This window comes from Rattus norvegicus, chromosome 2 (assembly GCF_036323735.1).
Source record: "Rattus norvegicus strain BN/NHsdMcwi chromosome 2, GRCr8, whole genome shotgun sequence".
Taxonomy (NCBI): Eukaryota; Metazoa; Chordata; class Mammalia; order Rodentia; family Muridae; genus Rattus; species Rattus norvegicus.
In genome coordinates, this window is record NC_086020.1 from 34717593 (window position 1) to 34745375 (window position 27783).

At 43.0% G+C, this 27783-nt stretch overlaps 1 protein-coding gene across 2 annotated transcripts in view; it reads right to left on the reverse strand.

Annotated features, from left to right (window-relative positions):
• The window catches only part of LOC134485588 (histidine-rich glycoprotein-like), a 63581-nt gene that overhangs the window by 18536 nt on the left and 17262 nt on the right, over positions 1-27783 (reverse strand). For both annotated transcript variants that reach the window (XR_010063724.1, XM_063282680.1), the window contains exon 3: positions 23461-23608. The gene's annotated coding sequence lies outside the window, so the exon portion shown is untranslated. The remainder of the gene's footprint in view (positions 1-23460; positions 23609-27783) is intronic.

Sequence of the window (27783 nt, forward strand, 5' to 3'; positions counted from 1 at the left end):
TCTAATACAGGCCTCTTAAGCTATGAGAATGTTGATTTCAGCCACAGTGTATCAAGGTATATGAATCAAGTGGGACTATCATAACCTTTTCCTGGGTCCCAGTTCCTGGTGCAGCTGATTGGTTCAGAGAAGGTAGGGTGTGACTTGTGTTCCCCAAAAGGTGAAATGTCTAAAGTCTAGACTGAACCCTAGGCTGCTGTCACTTGCAATGTTTTTTTTTTTTTTAAAGATTTATTTATTATCTACAAGTACACTGTAGCTCTCTTCAGACACATCAGAAGAGGGCATCAGATCCCATTACAGATGGTTGTGAGCCACCATGTGGTTGCTGGGATTTGAACTCAGGACCTCTGGAAGAGCAGTCAGTGCTCTTAACCACTGAGCCATCTCCAGCCCATTTTTTTTTTTTAAATTTTGTTTTGTTTTGTTTTTTATATTTACAAGAAATGTGATGGAAGCTGATTTATGAGGAGAGAAAGAACTACAACACCATCAGTTCGAGGTACGGGCTTTGCTCAGCCCCACCTGTACATTAATTCTTACGATGTACAAAATATTTTTATACCCTCAAGGTGGAACGATGTCTTGTTCTTAGTTCATCCAGGTGGGACGTTTAATATATTGCACAAGATGTCATAAACCATTTTTAAAAGACAAGATGGAGATAAATAATTATGCTAGGAAAATAAATGTGTCGTGTGTGGGAACTGTATTTGTTGATTTCTCCTTCATGTTCCAACTGGGGGGCTGACACGAGGATAAGGCTTTTCAAGCTCGGTCATCGTTGTCTCTCCTGATGTTACTGTGCTTCGGTAAATAAGTGGCAACAATTCGTAAATGACGTACTGATCGCCTAACGAGAAAAGGAAAGAAGTATGCTGGAACGTGGTTAAAATCCAAGTCCAACCGAATTAGCTCTCTCTGGTTCTGATCTTTGCGCCTACCTCAGTGCAATGACCTCAGCAGAAGCTGGGCGATTTGCCCATCCATTTCCCTCAGAGTCCGTTATTCTAGTCATCCCATCACTGTGTCCATGATGGTCTGTGTGAGAAGTGTTCCCCACAGGTTCATCTATTTGAACACTTGGTCCCCAGATGTTGGTGCACTTAGAGGAGGTTACGGCCCCTTTAAAAGTTGGAGTCTTGCGTTAGGGGCGGGCTTAACAGGTTTATAGCCTTGCTCATTCTCTGCTACCTGTCGGATTGAATGGGACCGGCTCGCGGCCCCTGCCACCATACTGTGCAGCCCCTGCCACCATACTGTGCCACCCCTGCCACCATACTGTGCGGCCCCTGCCACCATACTGTGCGGCCCCTGCCACCATACTGTGCGGCCCCTGCCACCATACTGTGCAGCCCCTGCCACCATACTGTGCCACCCCTGCCCTGTGCGGCCCCTGCCACCATACTGTGCGGCCCCTGCCACCATACTGTGCGGCCCCTGCCACCATACTGTGCGGCCCCTGCCACCATACTGTGCCGCCCCTGCCACCATACTGTGCCACCCCTGCCACCATACTGTGCAGCCCCTGCCACCATACTGTGCCGCCCCTGCCACCATACTGTGCAGCCCCTGCCACCATACTGTGCAGCCCCTGCCACCATACTGTGCCACCCCTGCCATAATGGACTTTAGCCTTCTGGAACTCTAACTCTTTCTTGAGCTGCCTTTGGTCATGTCCCCACCCCCATCCCCGACCCCTGCAGGGACAGCATTTCTCTGTGTGACCCTGGCCATCTTGGAATTCGTTCTGTAAGCAACCAGACTGGCTTCAAACTCAGAGATCTGACTGCCTCTGCCTTTGGAGTGCTGGGATTAAAGGCTTGCACCGCAACCACCCAACTGAGGAAAGCGACTAATACAGTATGGCTCTCAGGAGTTTGCTCTAGCAGCTTCTGAAATGTGCTCTTTCCTACGTCAGAACTACAGCTGCCCAAGCCCAAACTCTCATGGCTTTCTAGTCACCAATTTGGTGTCTTTTCTGATTCTCCTTTCTAGCCTGAGGACTTTTTTTTTTTTTTTACATGTGTAAATCTGGTAGTGCCATCTTTCTTTCTTTCTTTTTTTTGGTTCTTTTTTTCGGAGCTGGGGACCGAACCCAGGGCCTTGTGCTTCCTAGGTAAGCGCTCTACCACTGAGCTAAATCCCCAGCCCCTCCATCTTTCTTTCAAAACAGTCCCCGTATCTTTAGGCAGCTCTGTGGGGTGCTTTTCAGGAAGCCAGTGAGCCTCACCTGTTGCTTTACTGTAATTTTATCTGAAAAATTCAAAACAACAGCAAATCGTACCCTTCCTCTCACCTCGGGAACTTTGCATTGAGTAGCGGCAGAGTGGGCCCCTACTCTGCTTGAGTGAGGCATGAACAGCTCTAAGAAAATAGGCCCAAGTACCGAGCATGGTTGTCCCTGTTTCCACCATGCTCATCCCCGTCCCTCCACCACACCCGATCTTTTTCCACCTATGGAGATGCTTCCTGTGCTGGGAGCAGTCCTTGTGGTCCCCAAGACAAGCTTGCCTTCCTGCCTTCTCTGATTAGGTCCACTCCCAGTGTGGGCTCTTCCCAAGCCACACCCTTCCTTGATGGCAGCTGTCTCTCCCGAGTTCTGCATTTCCATTTCTATTTCCATGTCATTCTTTGAATACTCTTTGTCTTTCCCATCAGACTACACGGTCTGAGAGTAGAGACTCTGTATCCCTCACGACTGTAACTCCCAGCCAGAAGGGCAGAAGACTTCACTGGGTGTTAAGTGACCATAAGAGGGAAGGATTGTCTCACTGGTTGTGGAATACAGATTCTACAACACGAGTCTTGTCACCAGTTTAACAAGCGTGGCTATGAGAAAGCCAGGTATTCTGCAGAAGGACAGGGTAAAGCCCAAATGGAGGAGGTGGTTTGGTATCAATGTAACAACGATGTCCACAGGAACGTAGAGTTCCAGTCAAATATCAGGATAAAGATACAAGGAGGGCGGGCTACTGGTGGGCTCTGTCATGGAATGATGGGTGGCCTGGAAGAGACCCCTACTGGTAATCTGCTTTGCCCTCTGGGGTTTTGGCCTGTGACTAAAGGCATATGGCACGAGAGCAGAAAGGGACCATTTGTCTAGCAATCCTATTGAACTTCACAGCACAAGGCAGTATCCCCAAGGGTGCAGCAGAACACGCAAAGAATTGTTTTGGTGACACAAGGAACACTCACCTGACTAAGGGTAGTATAGCTAATTTGGGGCTTAGACTGGGATCCAGATTCCCTAGTTTCACATCCCTGTAGGTAAGTGCTGCTTGGTGACCTCAGATGAATTATTGGTGTTCCTTATACTCCAACTTCCAGACGGAATCATGCAGTTGATAACAGTCTCTAACTCACTGAATACACATCAGATTATATATAACACCTCCTACCTCACAGTGTGTGCACTAGATTATATAAATTACAGTAACATAGCCACCTCATCATGTACACATATGATTATATAGATTGTAACAGTCCCCACCTCACAGTATATGCATTTAGATTATGTGGATTACAATAACACTACCTGCTTTACCATGTAAATATTAGATTACACATAAAACAACATATAAAACAGATTATATATAACAATATAAAATTGTATTATAATAGAATTATTACAATAATTTCCCTCTACAGAGCAAGACAAACTTCCTACCTAATCAGGTGAGAAAGGGCTCCTGATTTATGACTCAGATCAAGGTGAAGACTGTTTCTGATTTCTGAAGTTTAGAAAGATCAAAAGTGGACTAACAATTTGTTTCCCAACTACAGACAACAAAATGCCTCAGTCTGAGACTGTTTGTGAAGCTCGTTTTAACCTCTACTCCTTGACATACACCCCACAAACTCCCACTCCATGCAAGCCTGGGATCTTCTGTTGTACAGATAAGCGCTTGTGCAAATGTTCTTCCTGAGATGGCCACAAAATACTCACAATACATAGAATATCTTCTCCCCCCGACCCCCATTATCACTGAACATATTTCTAGGGACAGGGATCAAGGAGGTGTATTCTTTCTTAGCATTGTGACAAAATGTCTGGCAAAGGCAACCTACAGAAGGATGGGTTTATCCTGGCTCACAGGTAAAGGGTGCACTAGTCTATTGGGATCAGGAAATCAATGATGGCAGGAATGGGAGAAAGGCATCCATCCGCAGTCATGGAGAGATGAGAGAAAGGTATTCATACGTAGTCATGAAGTAGGCAGATGAAGGGCTTTATCTGCTTTCCTTTTTAAGTGGGGGGTGGTGGTGCTGTAAAACGTATTAATGCTATTCAACAACGTTGGGCTTCCTAGACCACTCTTCTTCTAGGAGTCTGGGATAAAAATTGTGAGCAGAGAATCTTAGAACATTGGGGATTGAGTTGGGACAGGGAGGGACTCCTTGACAGGGAAGGGCCTCTCTCTTCTGTTCTTTTTTGGGGTGGATGATTCTGGCTTTCTTACTTTCCAGAGATTCTGTGGACCGGGAAGTCAACTGTCCTGTTTCTTTAGCCAAATTTCCTATCACGCAAGAACTGAGCTTGACAAAGTAGTCATCATGATGGAACAATGCCAGCCCCAGCATCAGAGTCAGAAAAGTGGGTGCTGTGTTGTCTGGGACCCTAGCCCCTGGGATGCATAGACCACAATTAGAGTGGGTCTTCCCTCAGTTAAATATCTTAGAATGTCCTCACAGACATAACACAAATGTGTCTCCTAATGAGTCTAAATACATTCAAGATGACAATAAAGATCAAACATCCATGGGCTGTCCCACTTAGTTACAGATCCTAAATCGAAGTGTTATGGGCATATAGCAAACAAGAAGAACATAGCATATATTGTACATGTATACTAGATCAGAGTAAGCAGAGAGATATTCCTGTTACGATCATGGGGATTTATCTGGGATTTCTATATAATTAGTCCTCCATAGTGTATGAACCCCTCGCAGTAAGTGTGATAGCTAATTGTATCAAAAATAGCTGTGCAAGAAATTTCCCAGATATCTAATCAAACATTATTTTGAATATGAGGGTGTTTGTGCTTGAAATTAATGCTTGAATTAGTAGACTTGGTAATACATCATTCTCTCTAACATGAGACTCAACCAGATTGCAGAAGCCTAGAACAATGAGGCTGGCTACTACACCAAAGATGGTTCCTTCCCTCAGGTTGCTAAGAGCTGAAGCATTGCCTTGCCTTGTGTCTCATCTTCAGGCTCTGACTTCAGTACCAGTTACTCTGGATCTCTGGTCTTACTGGCTTTTGCCTAGAGCTACTCCAGCTGGCTTCTGGTTAAGTCAAGCCATTTGGACTGGTGTGGTGACCCAGGCTTTCCTGAGGCACTTGTGTGCTGTTCAGACATTCCTTTGAACCTTGTTAACTTCTCATAATGATACTAGCCAATTCCTTGCAACAAATCTCTTTGCGTCTTTGCGTGCGCGCGCGCGCGCGCACACACACACACACACACACACACACACACACACACACACAATTAGTTCTGTTTCTCTGGAGAACCCTACTGGTAAAAAGGGCTTAGAGAGGGTTGCATCATATTAGTGAGTTCAGGAAGTCAAATGTTAATGAATTTTTCCCCTTCTAATGAGGACTTACAGTGTTTTAGATAAATACCGAGCATTGTGAATGTGAATCACTTAATTACAGCCACAGTACATGAAAACTGGACAAACCTTAAGCCAAAAAGCAATACTTCTACCCTCCTGTTAGCTACTAGGAAGGCTCTTTAACAATTCCATGTTTTGCAAACCTGCATCTCCGTGATGACTGGTGCTCTGTTTTTTCTCATACCAAGAGGCCAGGATAATGCCTTACATCACACTTCCAAGTCATAGGCACTGCCCGAAACACAGTATAACACTATGTCAAATTCCAGGAAGGTTCTGTGACATCTCTACTTCCTCACAGACTGTGTGGAAGTCACAGGAAGCCTTTCAGACTCTTCTTGGTCCCAGACATGTAAACTACAAGTTTTTACCGAGAAACATGAAGAAAAGGCCAGGAAGTTAGTTTTTTTCAAGACTGAAGAGATCAGAGTCCCAAGGCCTCCTGGTGAGACCTCTGGGACTTCTCTTTATTTTCCTAGAATAGTCAGAGAGGTCAAGGAGGGAAAGGCTCCTGCTGCACTCAGCAGATTAGTAAAAGTCTTGCCCCATCCTGGTGTATAAGAATGATCTGAACTGCTGGAGTCCCTCTGAGTTTTGATAAAGCCAAACCCTCAGACAGTAACTGGTAAAATGATGCTTTGGGTTGGACCAGAAGCAATGACTGGACCTTAGGCACCAAGGATCCTGTCTTTGCTGCTTGGCTGTACAGCTTCACCTCAGCTACACCACGGGAGGGAAAAGGAGCTGGATTAGCAGATCTCTTAGACTCAAAGACCCTAAGGTGTATTGGTTATCTCTCTAGGGCGGTTTTATCAGCACGATAAACCTGACTGGTTGCTTTGATGGCTCGGATTTTTTTGGCTGTAGGCCATTGATTCTGTTTTGAAGCACTTGGTATGCAGCAGCCCTGTGCTGAGTTCTAGAAGCATAAAACAAACTCCCCAATGTATGGGGTCCTGAAGAAGATCCATAGTTTAGTTTAAGAAACTAAGCACCAAATTGCTCTTCTTAAAGGCCACAACCAGAGGAAATCCAGCACAGCGTCAAAGCATGCCTTCAAAGACCCCCTCACCCCTCCCACTGGGAGGTGCAATGTCAGGGGCAACTGAGAGTCAAAGTCCTGCCTTCTTCTTCTGCATATTCCAGGTAAGGTCATTCACCACACAGGAAGTCTGGCTGGTGTAGGAGTCAACAACGACTAGGCCGTCAGTAGGGATTCCGAGCTCTCAGTACATCCCTCATCAGCCCCAGGTACCATTGACTGCACCTGTAGGAAAGGTCCTGGGAGAGACCCTGCCTACCAAACCCTCCTTGGGTTCTCAACCATAAAGCTGGGAACAAAATGAAAACACAGGCCTAAGCTGCCAGTCTAGAGGTAATTAATTATGTATTAGCAGTGACTATAGCAATGTCTTCACCAATATTCTTCTAAAAGAACCAAGAATTAAAGACACAATTGTAACACATTATCACCAGATTTTTAATGCATATAGCCCACTCCAGAAATGATACATATAGATTATAGATATATACATAGAAAGTCATTCAACTGTCCTAAAATTTCCAAACAGAGAATTACGCTATGTTCTAAAACTTTCTGTGCTTTTAAAAATTTAACTTTGAAATATGGTTTAAATTTCTTCAAACGAGAAATGCACAGGCTAGATATGAGTGTTAGGAAAAAAATAATTCAATTTATTAATGAAAAGCAAGCCCTTAAATTAGTTACTTTTCTATTTCACATTATTGGTGTACTTTTGGATGACTGGGTATTTGTTTCTGCTTGAAAAAAAAAAAAAAGTCACGCTGAGTCTCTTTTTACTCTAACCACACTGAGACACATTCTGGTCTGGTGATCAGAGGAAAACTACTTGAAGATAAGAGCAGACTCCGCCTCCTACCCTGGTGCTCCACAGTGAGTCATGTGATCCTTCTATTCTACATTCATAAATACACTTGGTCTTTTATTTTTTAAATCTTAACACAGATATTTCTGACGTCATCAAGATTCAAGGGCTCTAACTCAAATGGAGGAGAACCGTAACCCAGCCCCTTCTTAGAATGACAGCTTTAGCCAGGCAGGGGTGTGTGGCGGGGGGGTGGGGGGGGTGCAGAAATAGACAGATCTTTGAGTTGGATGCCAGCCTGGTCTATGGAGTGAATTCCAGGACAGCCAGGGCTATACAGAAACCCGGTCTCTAAACAAAAACAACAAAACAAACAAAGAATGACAGCTGCCTGACTGGACAGACTGTCGTCTGCTGATCTAGGTTCCCGTGACTTCAGACAATTTAAGTTCCTACCTTGGGAACATAGTTAGGCTTGCCTCTTCATTTCGACTTCTTTATTTGGAGAGCTGCAATTACGTTTCTACCTGACCTTAGGAGTCACTGGGTAGGTTCGAAAGGGAAGCAAATGGTTTTAGGATGAAGAGTCTGAGAGTTAAATGCCAAACCAACTTTGAAAATGTGTAAGCTTTCAAATTTAATGACGATTAAATTTGCTTTTCAAAAAATTAATTTAATAATTTGTGTCCACCCTGGTCCCATTTGCCTGTGTCACTTGTCTGCATTTTGCCTTCTGAATGGAATACTCACGCCATGAGGGAGCGAATGTCTAGGGACATGTGTGTGTGTGTATGGGGGGGGTGGGTGTGCACAAACTTTGAAACCAATTCCTGGGAGTAATGGCAGAACACTTATTTCACGATTGCCTGAAGTTCGGGTGGATTAAGATCCATGTGAGAAAGAGAGAGATGTCATTTAAATAACAAATTCATGTAATGGTTCTTTTACATGGGGGATCCACTCTTATTTGGAACACGTTGGGAATGTCTGAGTTCGTCCTTGGCAGACCTTTTGGAAATTTCCCTATGACAGAAAAGGAAGGCAATGTCCGCATCTAATAGTGTTAGTGCTGGGTCCCAACTTTGGCTATGAAGAAAGGACCCTTTAAGCTATAGTTGTGTTTTTAAGCCAGCTGTGGAAACTCTCCCTGTTGGCAAAGCCTGTCTTCTCCCTTTGCTCCAGCGTTCTCTCCGGTGGGAGACCTTCCGATCTTCTTCCTGTGAATTGTGTGTCTTGTCTACTGGTCTCCCATTCATTAGCCTTTCAATGCCCTCATTCAAACAGACCCAGCACGGCGCTCATATGACTTGTGTACATCCCATCTTCCCATCACACAGTGAGCCCCCCCTCTCCAGGGGCTCCCCCAAAACTGCAGATTCTCTTTTCTCTTCCGTCACAGCTGGTACCGGCTCTAGGTGGAACAGATGCTCAATCACCACCAAAGGCGCTTGCCTCGTGGTCCTCCTGCCGACACTTTGTCAATGTCCCTTCCCAGATCTGCCCCGTTGTGATTTTCACTGCATCCTTCTGCATTTTGACTCGAAAGCTCTCCACCACGGAATGAAGACGATGTCGGCCGATGCAAGGTGCCAGCAGTCAGCATGTGCCTGTGTGAACTGAGTCATCTCCAGCTCTCTGGTTCCCAGCTTTTGTCGCACATCCGCACAGTGCCCTGTGCTCCGTTTCGTTTCCCTAGGGATTACATCCGCAGGTGAGAAGGTGCCATTTCGCCGAGGCGTCTGTGCTTTCCGAATGCTGTGCTGAAACCAGCTTATGATTCTGCAGTTATTCTGAAGACAGTGGTGTGTTTCCAGTGCAGATAGATTTCCTGAAGTTGCTAGCGATGAGTAGCTAGCTCATTCTAGGTTTTAAGTCCACTCTGGTGCAAGCAAACTCTGTTCGGAAGGTTTTGTTTTGTTTTTTTTTTCTAATGTGAAGCATAACTCTACTCGTTATGAATCTACTTGTTATGAATCACTGTTTTAAGAATGGCATAGAGGCTTTTTCTGCCATCTTGGCGCCTTGGGAGGCCTGGGAACAGGGCTTCTAAAAAAAACAAAAAAACAAGTATGTCTGCAAGGCTGTGGTGCAAGCCATTTTTGCTGGCTACAAGTGAGGCCTTCGGAACCAAAGAGAGCACACAGCTCTTCTTAAAAATTGAAGGCGTTTATGCCCGAGATGAAACTGAGTTCTACTTAGGCAAGAGGTGTGCTTATGTGTACTAAGCAAAAAACAATACAGTGACTTCTGGAGGCAAACCAAACAAAACCAGAGTGATCTGGGGAAAAGTAACTGGGGCCCATGGAAACAGTGGCATGGTTCCTGCCAAATTCCAAAGCAACCTTCCTGCAAAGGCCATTGGACACAGAATCCGTGTGATGCTGTACCAATCCCGGATTTAAACTAATGGAGAGTAAATAAATAAAAGTAGATTTGTGCTCTTGTATTTTTTCAAAACAAACAAACAAACAAACAAAAAAGAATGGTGTAGAGATGGGTCACCAGAAAACAGAAGAGCCTGAGTCAAAGGAGTTTTGTTTAGGAAAGTTAACATTTTAACATTTTCTGTGTATGTATAAAGATTGAAAATAGTCTCATAATGATATGAGCACATCCTAATTTAATGACATGAACTTCATCGTGCTTCTGTTTACATTTTCCCGTTTACTACACTAACATGTTTTTTTTTTTTGACCAGAAAAGAATAGCAATAGCAGAACACGATGACAAACCTAAAAACCTTTAACAATAAAAAGAAAAGTTATGTCACAGATTGTCGCCTGGAAAGGAAGAGTGTTAAGGCCCCCTTTTTTCACTGTAAAATTTCCAAGTGAAAAATCATTTAAATTCACGGGTAGAGAGAGTGGCTGCTGGATTTTAAAGGCATATGGCCATGATTGGTGGTAGGGATGGATAAATGTTGCAGCTATCCATCAGGAAGCTTAGCCAGTGGGCCACACTTCCCACCTTCTCGCTTCCCCGCAGCCCTTTAAGAGGATCCCAGCATCCTTTCATTCATTCGCGTCTACTTTATTTTATACAGTGTGGAATTTCTCCTTTGGGAGACCTTACAAATCCCTGAACGTTTTACACATCCAGGAATAGAGTAAGGCTTCTCCAATACATTCCCTTCAGTCCCACCAGGAACAAAATCCCACTGAGGTCTCCATGAGCAGACATCTACCAAAAAAAAAAAAAAAAAAAAAAAAGGCAAGCCAAAGGCAGTGCTATTTACCCTTCTGCGTGGCCAGTCAGGGAACAGGCTGCAGCATTGAGGATAAAGCCGGCCCTAGCCGGCCCTGGCAGCCTGAGAGCCACCCCATTGTGATTCAAGATTCGGGGTGTAAACAAATGCAGCGTTAACAATCAGCAGTTTGCATTTAATGCTTTATAACCGTGACTGGGCTGGGAAGAACACAGTAGTGTCTTCTTCACTGGAACTGCAGTCGGGGCTTTATTTAGTTTTTTGGGCAAGCAGCACCGGCAGCTGCAGGCGCTCAATGGGCGCTTTCTAGTCGGCGTGGGCCGCGGGCGCGTTGCCGGGAGCCGAGGGTCCGCCGGGCGGCGGGGGCAGGAGGAAGCGGCCGCTGAGCCTGCATCCCGTCTCCGTGACAGGTGCTGAGGAACAAGAAGAGGAAGGAGCCCTCCCACCCGTGCCCCCAGTCTGGGGGCCCCCAGATCTGACACTAACTGTCTAACTGTCCTGGGTTATTGTTGTTATTGTATCATTATTAACTAATTAATTACTGCTTTTTGTGTGTGTGTTTGTTTTGTTTCAAGAACAGAGAGCATTGGTGGGCACAGATGTACCCTGTGGCGTGGCCTTTCTCTGCTTGGCCGGTGATGCCCTGACTTCGCTTAATGACCAAGACTTGCTTAGATACAAACCAGAGGCTGCTGCTGGCAGAGTGCCTTCTAGATGCTTCGTGTAGTTAAACTAGGAAGCATGCCGAGGAAAGAGCTGTGAGCCATATTTCCAGTGGACCAAAGGGGATTATCTTCTCCTGATTGGGAAAGATAACTGTGTTTATTAACAGACTTCGTTTACCAAGAACTTTTAGGTGCCAGGCACTGAATTTAGATTCGTTTCCTCGGTAGACACAACCCTTCAAAATTCGGTCGTTGCCTTTATTTCCTTTTTCTTTGTTTCTTTTTCTTTTTTCTTTTCGTTTCTTTTTTAAATAAAAGAGAAAATTGAGTTTCAGAGAGGATAATCGTCCGACCTTTTTACACAGCTTATGTTACAGAAAGAAACCCGGTCTCAGTAGGAGTCTAAAAATAACAGTCACTTTGTACGAGAAAGTTCTTAGTTTATGCCATACAGAGTCTACATTGAAGCTACTGGCTGTGGCCCTGGCAGGTGACCTATCCATGGGAACAAAGAAGAAATGTATGATTCAGATACAAGGCACTGTCCACTCTTTTCATTACAGAGAATATTACAGTTCTGGAAAATTATGCATGTGAAAAAAAACAAAACTCTTTTTCCAGTAAATATTTCTCAGCCTGGGCTTGTGAGCCTGTCTGTTCACTGCTAATAGGCCACACGGTCTTACAACGTTTAGGAAAAGATTTTCTTTTTAAGAACACATTGATATTTAAAGAAACATAAAGAAAATAGTACAAAGAGCTATTCCAAACTGTCTTCTTGGTCCCTTATTCCTAACATGGTCCTTAAGGTACGTACATTAGTCACATACATTATGATTTAAAAATTTCCGTAGATAAACTGAAGTTAGACAATAGTTTATTCAGATTTCCTTAGGGTTTTGTTGTTTCTGTGTTTGTTTTTACTTGGTGGTGGGTGAGCTGGTTGGTTGGTTTGAGATAGGATGTCATTCTGTCGATTAGGCTAGCCTGGAACTTACTTTGTTGCCCAGGTTGGCTTCGAACTCTTGGAGATCCTCCTGAATCTGCCTCCTAAATGGTGGGAATGCAGTTGTGAGCCACCGTGTTCCCTCCACCTGGGTTTCCCTGTAGACTCCCATGTTATGTTTGTTGTCTGTTCTCAGCCATTCAGAAGGCTTTCCAGTTTCCGTGACCTTGACTGTTTTTTTTTTTGTTTTTTTTTTTTTTTTTGGTTCTTTTTTTCGGAGCTGGGGACCGAACCCAGGGCCTTGCGCTTCCTAGGTAAGTGCTCTACCACTGAGCTAAATCCCCAGCCCCCGACCTTGACTGTTTTAAGGAGCCCTGGTAACTGACTTTGCTAGTGGTAAGAGGATGCCCCTTCTGGGATTTGTCTGATTTTTTTTTTCTTTCACTATGAGAGCAGTTGTAATGGATTTGGGGGAGGAGGACCACATAGGTACAATGACAGCTTTTCACTATGGGTCTGTTGACAGTCGAACATGATTTATGACTCTAGATGCTGACCATGACCTCTGGTTAGGTTTCTGTAGGGTATCATTCTATCCTCACACTGTGGCCTTTCTAGTAGGGATACACGTCACTTTCATGATAGTCTTACTTCCCCCAGTGACTTACTTTTCTCAGAATGATTTATTTAATACCACTTATGTTTATCAATCTCTCCATCTCTACTTCTGGTCTTCAAGTTACAGTCAACAGCGTGTCACCTTTGAAAGCTCAGAGAGAGCATATGGTCCTTTTTGCCTATGGGTTGTCAAAGCCAGATTGAAATCTATATACATGTGTGTGTGTGTGTGTGTGTGTAGATATGATATACATATATATTAATTGTTCATAATACAACATATATATCACAAATTCACACTAGTGCTTCCATACACATTGGAAAAGCCAGAGGCTAGTCTGTGTGAAGCTATGTGTCTGTGAAGACTGTGTGGAGTTCTTTCTCTATAAGAAACTTTGCAGTGATGCCTGAGACCCTAAGAAGATGCCTACTGTTGCCCTGTTGTCCCATTGCCCCTAGCACACCCCGCCCCTATGCTCAACCCCTTGTTGCTAATCTAGGACTCCTGGCACTGGGAACACTCTACCCAGACATCCAGTTACTAAGGATCCCTTTCTCCTTCCTTCATCTTGTTGCTCTAAAGTTCAAGGAACTCTGGGTGAAATTGGCCGTCACCTCCACCAGCCCTATTGTTCAACTTTTTGGGAAGGTGTACCAAGCCAGTCCTGAGAGTAGCAAGAGTCAGCAGTAATAGAGAGTATGTTGGCCATCTAGACGCTCTTAATCTGTCCCATCCATGGCACAGCAGGGTAGCAGCTAAGCACAAAATCAGGTGTGTGTATTTTGGGCTCTGCCTCCGTCCTGAGGTTGTCCACAGGACACTGTGTGTGTGTGTGTGTGTGTGTGTGTGTGTGTGTGTGTGTGTGTGTGTGTGTTTTTGACCCCACCCACCCCACCCTGTTTTTTTGCCCTTATTAAAGAGTTTGGTTCTAAGGGGATGTGTCTTCCACCCCTACCTCTGGGTTCAAATGAAAGCAGTTTCTACCCCAGCCAGGCTGTCTCAGAAAGTCCTAAGAAGAATTTAGCACCCTTTTTTTCCTCTTTACTACCTGGTAAGTTTACCTCCATCCTGGAGAGCAGAACCTGGACATGGAAGAGGGATCCAGGCTTCCTCCCTTTCCTCCTCTTGATCCCACAGTAGCAGAACCAAGGCAAACACAGACACATCCCACTCTAGACTGACAGCAGATCCTAACATCAGAGAGCTGTGACGTTGGTGTAATAGCAAGTTCTCTGAAAGGCAGATGCCATCGGTTAAGCCCTATTCCTAAGTCACCACTGACTGAGTGCCTCTGGGTTCTTTCTGGTAGCAAATTACAACAGTGGGAGAGAAGGGTGGAGAAAGACACGGAAACCTCCTTTCGTCCCCCTTTTCTACCAGATGAGGAAAGCCTAAAGAAGAACCACAGTTACACAAAATCTACTTGGAAATTGGGAACTTCGTTTTTTGTTTTTTGTTTTTTTTTTGTTTTTTTCTTCTCTCCCCTGTTCCTTCGTGGCAACGTAATTAAGAGTCTCTTCTAGAGCAGATTACGGACAAACTGAAATTGAGATTCAGCGGAGTCCGCCATAGTGGAAAAGACCTCCGGTGGGCACTCAAGATAGGACTCGATGGGTAGGGAGCCATTATTACACAGCACAAGGTGTGAATAGCTCAGCAGTACTTTAAAATCGTTGCTCACCACGCTCCCACTGCCGATTTACTTGATGTCTATATACGGCAGGTGCTATTGTTGCCTCAGATTTAACAGGTTAAAAAAAAATAGCACTTTAATGATGAGTAGCGGACCAACAGGGAGCCTCCTCCTCATTTTTCCAAGATCTCAACACTCAATCGCTGTGGACCAAACGAACGCGACGGAGCCAAGACAGTCTCCGGTTCCAGTTCCCACTTTGCACCCAGCTCTGTGGCTTTAGAAATGGTCATCTAACCTCTTTGGGCGGTCAGAAGAGAGCCTGTCCCAGCACTCCAGAGATTTTTAAGTAGAGCATATGACCACAAAGTTTGCTCTGCATGCAGCTAGTAGAGTAAAGCTAAGTTTGGCTTTTGTCCCTCCAGCCTTCCTGGGTCTTCCTGGCTTCAGCCCGATTTGCTCTCAGGCTGCCATTTCCTTATCTGCACCTTTGTTAGTCTCTGGTGTGGTGATAATGGCACTGATAATGGAGCCTGCTTTTGAGATGCAAAGGTTTGGGAAGGGCTGCTGAGGTCAGAGGGAACTGGGAATGGAGCTTTGGCTAACTGAGTGGTCTTCTCTCTCAGCTTCAGCTTCTACACTCACAAGGGTTAGAATAGGCCATCTGAGGGCTTTGTAGGGACTCACTGAACAATATATGTAAGGCATCAAGGACGGTCAGCCTTTCATATAAAGTGGCTGGTCAGCCTGCCTCAGTCACGGGGCTGTTTTCTGTCACCCTCCATTCCTAACAGGCCATGTGGAATTCAGAGGTGTGTTGTGAGGATAGATGTCGTATGACTGGCACATATAATGTCCTCCTCTTTTCCCCACTCTGAAGCAGTCATTGGTAGGGCTGAAGGTCTCATTTTTCCCTTATGTAGACACTTCTTAGCAATGATCTCTCCTTTTGGTATGGATACAAAGAGGCGCTCAGATGCAACGCCTTGAAAGCCCAACCTGAATAGATTTTCAAGGAAATTTACCAGTTCACAGAACTAAAAAGTCAACAGAATGTTAGTTCCCCTGGAGGATGACTTTGAGGCAGCCATCAGCGCGGTAGCACAGGAAGTGGTCCATCCATCTCTGTTTTAGGTCCCAGTCTACTGGATTAATGCTTGAATCCTATCAAGGTCACCCACTGGCTGCCACTGGATCCTGGAAGGAGCCAAGCACTTTCTCAGCGAGGCAGAAAGAACTTCTTTGTCACCCTTAACCTCCAGAGAGCACATGTCCTCTCTTGAATCATTTACTCTGTCTGGGGAGGTGCCGGTCTTATAGGCAAAGTCATGTACTTTCAGGATGTGTAGGAGATCTATTTCTTGGATCCCCAGATAGAATGTAGCTGTCTTTGAGAGGAGGAAGGCTGATTAAATAAATGTCTGGTGGCTGCCTGAAGGAAGTTGAACAGGCTGGGAAGTCGTGTGGGTGGCTTCCTCACAGAGGTCTGCACTTAAATCTTGCTTCTGTTTCCTTGGAAGCTCAACCTCATCTCCTCAAGGTTCAGGAGTCCAATTCCTTTCAATCTGTTGATGCTTGTATTATCCCCAACGAATTATGCCCTTTAAAGGCTTAAAAGAGCAACCATTTTATTGACTCACATGATTCGAGGGTGGTTAGGTATAGCTGGATCATCTTGTGTTGTGTGATGTTAGCTGAAGGAAAACTCCTAAGGGCTTCTTTAGTTCTGAGTGTCCAAGGCTGTCCTAATTTCATATTTCAATGAGGATACTACATTGCTGAGGTTTTTAGTCAAATATTAATCTAGTTGTTGCTATGCAAGTACTTTGTAAACGTGAATCACAGAAGCTATTAGTTGATTTGCGCTTCTAGGCTGCCTTAGACTTTGGGTTTGTTAGTCCCCCACAACTCCATTAATCAATTCCCTGAAATAAGTACTATCTATCTATCTATCTATCTATCTATCTATCTATCTATCTATCATCTATCTATAGATCTACCTATCATCCCTCTGCCTATCTAATTTCATCTACCTATATATCATTCATCTACCAATCCTCTATCTTTCATCTACCTATGTATATCTATTTTTCCAAATGCTGATACATATGAATAAGAATGACAGAAGTGGGGTAAAATGAGCTAAGTTGAGTAGAATGAGCCACAGAAAACAACAGGTAAGGACATCAGAAGTCAGTCTATTAACCAACAATTGGGTGTATATAACTTCTTCCAGGGCTTGCATGCATATATATAAACTGTTTTACAAAATTCAGGTTTTAGTATTTTAAAGAGATCACTCATCAGTGTAGAATATGAATATAATAATCAAGAGGTATAATATTATATGACTATCTTGAATCTGATAAACATTGAATCGGCACAATTTTTGTTGTTGTTGTTGTTTTGGGGTAGAGCCTTACCTTGGAGTCCCAGGGAATGGGCTTCACGGTCACAATCCTTCTGTTCCCAGCACTGAGGGTACAGGGATGTACCGCCATAGCCAGTCTCTCTGTTTGTCTTTTGTTTGCTTTCTTTCTTTTCTCATCTTCTCCTCCCCCGTTCTCTTTTTTTTTGTTTGTTTTGTGTTTTTCATTTTTCAAAACAGGGCTCATTTCATCGTTTTCTGGGAACTCACTCTGTAGATCAGGCTGCCCTCAGACTCGAAGAGATTCACCTGCCTCTGCCTTTGGAGTACTTAGATTAAAGGCAGGCACCAATAGACCTGTACACCTGGCTTTCTTTTGTTTCGAAAGACGGTCCCTCTCTCTGGCCTCAGACTCAGGATAATCCTCCTGCCTAAGCTGACTGTGGGCATTACCAGAGTGAGTCACTGTTAGAGGATCCAGTTATTTCTTAATAATTACCTACAGATCTTTTACCACGCTTGACTCATTAATGATTAAGGTAGGATTCCCCAGAGGTAGAATGCTTTGTGCACTCAGACTTTGGATACACTGATAGAGATAAACTATACCTTTGTGGTAAAGTACCCAAACCTCTCATTCCTATGATTCACTCAAATTTTGCCTTTCATTTAAACCACAGGTTCTCATTCTGTGGGTTTCTACCCTCTTGGGAGGTCTAATGACCGTTTCACAGGGGTCACAGATAGCCTGCACATCAGATGTTTACGTTATAATTCATGACATTAACAAAATTACAGTTATGAAGTACCAATGAAATAATTTGTGGTTGGGGATCCCCACAACATGAGGACCTGTATTAAAGGGTCACAGCATTAGGAAGGTTGAGAAACACTGTTTCATACAAATTCTATCCCACTAGACATAGTTGCTTCTGTCCTTCTGAGTTCTCATAGCTCTTAATACATCATCTCCTTCGGTGGATAACGCTCATGCTATGTGCAGCGAGCAGAACTTCAAGTTGACTTCAGTGATGCTCTTGTACAATTCTTATCTGCCGAGTGTGAGTTCTGCCAGTGACACGGTGAACCACTGCTCCAGAGATTGTCATGTGGCAAAGGAGTTTTGCACAGTGTAACTCAGATGCCCAAATCAAAGGGCATGGCTGTGGAATTACTCTTGGTGAGATGGGCCTGTAAAGGTCAATGTTTTTGAAAGGAGATTTCAAAAGGAGTTTGAAGGGGGAGAGGGATTGGATACAAGGGAGAGATGATTGGCCTCTACTTGATTGGGCATGGGGAGGTCCGTAGGACAAGCAGGCAGCTTCTTGGCTCTTAGAACACTTAGCAGTGAGCAAGGAACTTACACCTACAATCTCAAGGAGCAGATTCTATCTATCCCAACCATGTGAGCTCGGGATGTGATGCCAGTTCCAGATGAGTGCACAGCTTGCCTGACACCTTCGCTTTAGCACCGTGAGATCCTAAGCAGACCAGCTACTCGTGTGATATTTCTGACCTGTAGAACCCTGAGCTAAAAAATAAATCCTGGGTCCTTCTGTGTCTTCTGTGTTCACTGGCCTTCTCCACTGAACTTCATCAGCTCCTCCAATTGTCTTTTGTTTGCTTTCTTTCTTTTCTCGTCTCCTCCTCCCCCTTCTCTTTTTTGTTTTGTGTTTTTTTGTGGGCCGTGTTTCATTTATCAACAAGCACCTCTGAGAAAGGGGCTTTATGTGGAACAGTGGTCTCTCTCATGTGTGATAACTGAATAAGAGAACAAGGGAGTAGATTAGCAGTCCTGTGTAGGCAGTCAGAGATTAAGAGAGCCAAAGCCTTTGAGCTGCTTCAATTTAAGTATTCTTCAAGCTCCCACTTGGTGCTCAGCACAAGACCAGTATCAAGTTCCTCCTAGAAGATGGTTTTGACCATCGGACTCTCCAACTTTGCCTTCGCACCACACACAGCGGTTCTAGATGTTATAAAGACAGAACTCTCAAGTATCGCACTGCTAGACATAGGAGATGATGGAGCAGCAGATGGGGAAAAAAATCCCAAAACGTATTGCCATGGTTTGCATGTTTACCTCCCTCTGAAATGCATAGGTTAAAAAACTTTGCCCACCTGAGGGGATAGTAGGAGGCAGAATCTTCTGGAGATTACCTCATGATTGTGGAGCTCTCAAGAAAGACTCAAAAATGAGCCTCTGTCTTCTTTGCCCTGTGAGGGCACGGTGATATTCCCTCTGTGGACCAGGAAAAGGGTTTTAACCAGAACCTAAATCTGTCATTATCTTTGTCTCAGACTGTCCACCTAAGGCTTCCAGAACTGTGAGACACATATTCTGTTATTAATATGTCACCCCATCTAAGATAGTTTAAAATATACCAGTCAAAATAGACTAAGATACTTATTTTGAGGGAGAACTTCATTTTGGTACATTTTATTTGAGTGTGTGTGTGTGTGTGTGTTCGTGTGTGTGTGTCCACAAACGTGTACATGCTCATGTACTCATTAATACATGGTATTATCTATGAATTTCATGAGATCTGAATGTAGACGGCCATACCACATCATGCAGACAGTTAACAACCCCCATACTGACCATGCTGTTACTTTTTTCCTCATGGGTCAAAAAAGGATCATCTCAGCCTTCTCTGGAAGCAAGAAAATGTGTTTGTATTTCCAAGATTCTTCTCTTAATAACCATCAACTTTGGCTTTAAAAGGGGGTCAAAACCTTTTTGACTCTGAAAAAGTTCAGCCGCTACACCCCAACTAGAAGAATCCCAGGCTAAAGGCCTTGACATTTGACTATCTGTGCAGTAATGGAGTATGGATGCCAAGTGATTGAATGCTTAAACTCTGCTTTGTTGTCCTACCCCAATGGAGAGGGGCTTGGATGATGTAAAAAGCAAGCATCTCTAGAACGGATGAAGACACAAAGTGAACAACAGTTAGTGGCTTTCTGTTAGTCCCCCTGCCCCCTGTTTTAACCCTGGAAAACAAACACATTGTTAACTAATTTTGGTCCCCTCCTCACACAGAGACACACTCAGAGGAAGACTTGTTACTTGTTCAAATGGTGAGAATTTAATAGCAAAACAGGAAGATAAAAATCATTGTCTTCTTCTATGAAACTTAAACTTTTCCGGTTAAATAGGAGGCATTTCATCTAGAGAATTCCACTCCATGTTCAGTTTCAGAAACATCTACTCTATGGCCATCACTGAAGGAGGAGAATTTTGTGGTATTTAATAGCTCTAAGCCTCTCACTCTACCTCCATTCTGGGTTCTGTGTGTCCTTGTCAGTGCCTGGGTGAGGAGAATGGATATTAAGAGCCCATTCCCACTTAGGGACAGCATGAGCAGGGCAGATGTGCTCTCCCAGAACTCCGTGCAGTTTTCTTCCCTGTACCATGTTCTGCCTGCCCAAGAGTCTGGAATCCAATTTTGGCACCAACAAAGAAGGCTTGGAGTGAGATGGGTATCCCTCTGCCAAGGCCCTCCAGACCCAGGTTCTGCCACAAATGTTTTGTGCCCTGTTCTCCCACCGAGGTCACCCAACAGGACCAGGCCAGTCACTGAAGTTATGGCCAAAGGGTGTCTGGAGCTCTGCCCAGAGAGATCAAAGGGACCTTTCTAGTGAAGCACCCTGGAGTAGGAGACTCTCTCAGCTGTGCTGTGACTAGTGAGCTCTGAAGGCAAAGGACCTTTTCTAATCCACCAATAACCAAATAATTAATAAATAAATAAAAATAAATAAATAAATAAATAAATTCATCTAGCTTGCCAGACGAAAGGCAGATACTATACAGTTCTTGCCATGAAGGAACAGAAGAGTACGAATTACAAAAAAAAAAAAAAAAAAATTAAAAGTGAGTCAAGCAGTTAAACTGTAATAAAAGCAACACCTGTTACTCAATGCAAAGATATTGTTTGTGCCATCTTCTCGGTGCCTCTTACTATTTGTAAGAAGTTGTGACTTTCCTATTCATTTTGAAATAGACATCTACATCCTTGGTCATAACAAAGGTGCCATGTTTTACCAGCTTCATGAAAACCTGGGTCTGCCCTTAAGAGAAAAATAGATTTTAATGAGCAGAACCGGATGAATAATTAATAAGAAACCACTGGCTCCAAGAGGAAACAATTCCTTTATCTTCTTAAAAACGGCAAAAACTCAAACCAAACCAAAGGAAAGCAACGCTATTAAATTCTCATTCCTACTTGGTCTTGAATCTACTGAAAAGCCAAACAAGGATGCTCAAAGCACTTAGGTCTCCCAAAGCTGCCTATCCCGACCTCGGTGGAAAAGGCAGACACAAGCCTGTCTTCTAAATGGGAAGAGGGCCAGTTTGCCTGAAACTGTTTTTGGAAAGAAATTAAAAGATGGACAGCCCCCTGCCCTGATTGAAGAGCATATCATCTCATCAGCATATTTCTTTAGAAATGAATTAACGAATTCAGAGGCAGCTGCTTCCAAATGTCTCTGCGTACCACATCAGCCAATGTTTTCCGTTTACTCTGGAGTGACTGGCAGGGCTGGAAGCCACGGAAGAGGAAAAGAACTGCCTGCCCGTTTTGTTGCAACAAAACCAAAGGGCTCTTGATTTATCAGTGCATTTGACACAGTCTTTATTGCGCTCACGGGGACGAGGGTGAGGATGGGTAGTGGAAAGAAAGGTTGTAAATTTTATAAATGCAAGTCCTCCAAAGTAGGCCAATTGGTCAGCTGTGAACTTGGCAGCATCCTGAGGCCTGTGTGCTGGGTAGCTTGGGAACACGATGTTCTGTTTCACTTCTGAGAGCAGAGGGAAGTGGGATAAAAGCTCAGCCTGGGACAGAGAGGGCTCAGCTCAAGACAGTGAGGGCTCCCCTGAAGACAGAGAAGGCTCAGCACAGACAGGAGAAAAGGCTGTGTGACAAGTGGCGAGCCTGGTGGGTGGGGCGGGGGCTGGGAGGTGGGGAGCCCCAACAGAAGACAAGGGAAAAGAGAGAACTCACAGCACCCAGAGAGACTGTAGTCCTGATGTTTGCTGAAACTACTTTCTAGAAACTTTGGAGTGCTTGTGTGACTGGAGGCTAAAGCTAACAACTGACTCCTTTAATGTAAGAGAAACGAGAGTTTTGCAAACGTACTTGAGAATAACGCTGACTTTATAAGCTGTGAGCTTTAAAGATATGTGGCAAAAATGGAAAGTATATTCAAAAGAGAAACCTTTTTTTTTTTTAAGATCTTCTTTTAATAAGGACTCAGTTGGGTTTTCTCAAACCTAAATTTACATTTTACATTGTTTCAATAAATGTCTAGCCGTTAATGTGTAAAACGATACAATAAATAAAAGGGATAAAGTCTTTTGACATATTTAAGTGGTGACTCATCTCAAGCCATAGGAAGTAAATTAGTTATTGCCTTCCCTTCCTCTCTCCCTCTTCTGTCTCCCTCATCTTCTCCCGTAACGGTAGGGACAGAGCTCAGACATACAGTGACCACAGTTGGAGAGAGACAAGGGTGACAGTAAACTGTTCCTTAACTCATGCAAGTGTTTATGGGACGAGACCAACCGCCTGTACCTTCAGATTTGTTTTTTACCGGTCATTTTGAATTGCATTAATGTGGCGTTCCATCAGACAAAACCATTTACAATCGACAGTATGCAATGAAGATGAGAATGGCCAGCTTGAAAGAACAAAGGTCAAACATGGTTTAGTTTTTCGCGCACAGTATTATTTAAAGGTATTAATTAAATGGAAGTCCACCTTTTAGGGGATTTTTCTACGTTTGCACATTATTTCTCCATTGATTGACAGACTAAGCCTAATTGTAAAGACAAACCTGATTTTTACTCAGTTGCACCTCTTCTCCCCCTGTTACACCCCAAGAGACAAAAACAAAAAGCCCCCTATTTATCAGTGAAAAAAAAAAAACACCTCAGATGCTGAAGCCAACAGACTCAGCTGGTCTTTGTAAAGGAGTTTATAGCTTTCAGCTGAGCTCTCTAAGTGAGCCTTCTCATTCTCAGCTGCTGGCTCTCTGCTAGCTCCCTGTGGCCTCTGACCTCATCTCCATGGAGACAGAGGTGGGAAGGGGAAAAAAAAAAAGAAGGAAACTTTTAGGCAGCACTTCTAAGTCTCTGCTCCTTTGACAGTACTGACCACACACCAATAGTGGAGACTCTCGGTTCGTTCTTCCAGGTTAAATGCTGAAGGGGTAATTGGTCTAAAAAAAAAAAAAAAAAAAAAGACATTTGCAAAGACGGAAGAAAGCACCTGCCACACTCAACACCATTTAATTGGTGTTCAAAGCTGAAGCGAAGAATAAAGGCAAAATGGCTGCTGACATTAAACAGCAGAAAGACGCTCCTGCAATCATTCACGGCTTCTGGCTGAAAGCCATGAATGTCAGGTGCCAGGACTTTGCAGATTCTCTAATCTGTGGGGGCTAGTGTCTTTCCAGACATCAAAAACTTGAGATTTTAATTAGGAAAACTCTTTAAAGGAAAAACAATCATTTTCCTTCTATGCATTAGCTAAATCTACTTCCTTGCTTACCAGCGTTCGTTCCTGGTCATTCATCTAAGGCCAATGAAAATAATGGGACTCCAGCCAGGACGACACCACTGGCTCTCCAGCTGGGACCTTCAGTCAGGGATTGTGTAGTCGCTGCATAATGCCAAGGGACGATGCTTTAGTCCATAGTCTTTTGGAAAAAGAAATCCAAAATTCTGTTAGGAAAAAAAGAAAAGTACAAGCATACACAGATACGAGAGAATCACACCGTGAGCCCCTTGTACCCATTGCTCAGTTATGACAATTGTCAACTCAAGGTCGTTCCCGTTTCATGCACTCCCTTACACATTTCTCCCTTCATTATTTTGAAGCAAGTCTAATACACTTTTATTCTTAAACATTGTAGCATACATTTATGGACTGGGAAGGTGAAGCTTCCTAGTTCATAACTTCAGAAACATACATTTCATAAATTCAGCACAAGAGACTTAAAATTCTGCAGAATATGCCTCCACCCTCAACCTACCCCAGGAGGTAAGCAGGAGAATCCTGACAAAAATCCAGTTACAAATAAAGGTGAACAATCTTCCAACATTAGAAAGCTTCTGATAAAAACAATATTTTTACTAAGTGGTCAACTTCATTGCAATTATGATCTCTATTCCCAAAGGAAATATTGTTCTCCCCATTTTACAGACAAGGAAATTGAGGCACAGTGGGCTGTGCAGCAGCCAGTTGTGGGCTTTTACCCACTCGCTTACTCTAATGTTTCTTCCACCTTTATAATTATTTATGTTGTTGTTGTTGTTGTTGTTGTTGTTAATACAGTTGTAGGTCACTCCATGGGCTAAGTGGTATCTATCCAGGACCCAGCAGCAAGGCCAGCACAACCTCCGAGCTTCTCTTTGTGACTCCAACAGGGTAAGCACATCACCCTCTAGAATGGGGCCTTTGATGCTTTGGGTGATAGAGTGGCTGGTACCATCCATAAACTTCACACACACCCATGTGCACTGTCCTGGTGAACTGGTCCTGCCCAGTACTTTGGTTACCCTAGCAAGCTTGACGGGTTGCACATGACTCCTGTCCATGATGGCGGCTCTTCGACAGCGAGCTATCTGCTATGTTCCATTCATGTGAATCGATGCTACGTTTTCATGGTTAAAAACTCAAGAGATTCAAAAAAGATACACAAGGAAAAAATACCCATATCTGCTGTCCACTATTCAGTTCCTGTTTCCAGTGGTGATTAATGCTTGCAGCTTCCTGAGCTCCCTTCTGCTGTATTTCTTTTGCATATCTGGGTGAGCACCAAGTCTGCCCCTCCTAGTTTCTTTTTTTTTTTTAAATATTTATTTACTTTATGTATATGAGCACACTGTCGCTGTCTTCAGACACACCAGAAGAGAGCATCAGATCCCATTACAGATGGTTGTGAGCTACCATGTGGGTGCTGGGAATTGAACTCAGGACCTCTGGAAGAGCAGTCAGTGTTCTTAACCATTGAGCCATCTCTCCAGCCCTGTCCCTCCTATTTTCAAGTGGAAGGCACTGGGTATTTTTTTGCTCAGTGTATTTTGAAGCTTTATCATCTCTTTTGCAATGAATCGCATCATTCCATTTTGCCCGCACACATGGGCAAGGACTACACACAGGGTTCTGAGCTCTCCATCTTTGAATCTTACCTGCCGTGTAAGTACTTAATGTGGAGTTGGAACTTTTGTGCTTTCCTTGCTCATACTTGAAGCCTAGGCATTCTGAAATCAATTCATTCAGCTCTTGTTGTCAAAGCTCCCTTGAAAACAAATACCTTGGACTGTGTTCCCTCTGGTGCTAGCCAAGTATCACTAATAATCCCTAAATAATGTCATAATCAACCGGTCTTTAGATTTTCTTAAGTTTATTTATATCTGTGAGTAGTTACCATTCACAGTGACGTCAGAAGACAGAGATCGCTTTTGTGAAGACACACTAAGAACCAATGTGGTAAAACACAGATGAACAATAACAGTGGGATGGAGTTGAAGGTATTTCCCATGAGAACTTCTAACCACACAGTTTGGGGGGCCATTATCACCATTACCTGTATAATATTTCAAGGTGGTGGTTCTCAACCCTCCCAATACTGTGATCCTTTAATACAGTTTCTCATATTGAGGTGACCCCCCCATGATAAAATTATTTTTGTGTTGCTACTTTACAACTGTAATTTTGCTACCATTATAAACGGTAATATAAATATCTGATATGCAGGATATTTCATATGTGATCCCAAGGGGATTGTAACCTACAGGTTGAGAACCTCTGTTCTAAGGGGTCCTAAATTGGTATTGCCTTCAGATGCCCAACAGAAGCAAGCAGAAACCCTCTTTAAGTCCTGGCTGCATATAAATTTATATGTGTAAAGTTTCATGGAACATCTGGAACATATATATATATATATATATATATATATATATATATTCTCTCTCTTCGTCTCTTCCTTCTTCCATTCCTTACCATACACACAAAATGTAAATGCATTCACTCAATAATATGGAACAGACACACCACCGAAGAATAATAATTAAAAGCAAAAAAATGAAAACTATAGATAAAGGGATTCAAGAATTATCAAAATATGACTAGAGACAAATAGTCTTTAAAACATATAAAGACTTGAAAAGGAATGAAAATGTAAAAGAAATGAGATATTGAGATAAACTAAGATAACCTGGTGTCACCAGATTGCTAGAAAAGATAATCGAAAGAATAAAGGAGAAAGAGCAATTGAAAAGAAAATGATTGTGTTTTAAAACTACTCAAAATTATATGACATTTGTCAAATTGAATTTTTATCTTTATTAAAAGACAGATTCTTAGATTCAGGTATCTCAACAAATTTTTGGTCTTGTTAAACAAAAATTGAAACCTAAAACTTAGAGAGCAATAAAAACAAACAGATTAGGTACACAGAAGGAAAGAAGCACAGGGAAGGGGCACAGCAAAGGAGCACTGCGAAGAGGCACTGAGAAGGGAGAACAATTTGACAACTGAGCTTTCATCAGCAGCATGAAAGTGAGACAGTAGTAGAACCCTACTTTCTTTCTTTCTCTGTAGTAGTGGAGCCTGGACTCATGGCTTGTGCACGTTAGGCAAGCACTCAGCTACCGAGCTATACCCTCAGTGAGCAGGAATAGGAATACTATTTTAAAAATTACAGAGATGAAAAACAGAAGAAAACAAAACAAAACAAAATAAAAAACCTCAACTTCTCATCATAGACTTGTTGATGCAGTAAAATGTCATTTTTTAAAATAAGGAGAACTAGACAATTTCCCACCTCCAAGTCTTTGCTAAAGAAACTCTCATGTGAAAAATTTTCTGAAGAAGGAAATGGACCTCAGAAAATCTGATTGTCAAAGAAATATCCTAACAAGCAATGAAAAGTGTCTGATATCTAAACATGAACAATGGATAAAAAAAATAAATATCCCTGTCAAAACAGATGAAAACAACTAAACATGAAGATTATTGATTAAAAGAGCTTGTCCGTGGTACCATTTACCATCTAAACATAGCCTTTCTCATTTTTCGGCCTACAAATGACATTTAAATTTAGACTTCAAAAGATAAAAAACACATGTTAAAGTTTCTAGGCTAAGCAAACACTACAAAACAAGCAAAGGAAAAATGGAGAGAGGAAAACAAACAAAACAAAATAAAACCCAAATCTCTAACAAAGAAATAAGAAAAGATAAAGATTAAAAAAAAAAAACCTAACTCAATAGACTACGAAATGCGAAGGTGATTTGGAATAGATCAGTAAAGAATGTAGGAGGATTAACCCATCAAGGACAAGGCTGTAAAACTAAACTTAAAATGAAGGCAATATGCCGTAAGCAATATGCTGTTTTACATGAACCTCATTTGGCAAAGCCTTATGGGTAGAGCAAGATTGAAAGCCAGTACAGAAAATTAGATGATAGTGAATTGCACAGGAAACTCACCCTGGGTTGCTTTAACACAGCAATACTAGAAATAATTAAGCCACTATACCTCTGCAAAGAACTTAAACTCACCAGAAAGATGTCAAAACTCTAGTTTAAAAGATGCAATGATATAGGTTCAGAATATATGAAGTAAATATGAAGAGAACATCATGGCACAGCTGACAAGGTCTTCTACGCACCAGATTGGGAATTCTCCAATCCAAGTATGCACTAGAATCATGGGGGAAAGATGGTTGAAACAGAAACTGCTGGGCCTCACTCTGAGAGGTCCTGAGTCTGTCTGAAGTCAGGGTGGAGAACTATCTTATTAGATGTTCATATTACCAGTTCAAGAAACATATCACACACACACACACACACACACACACACACA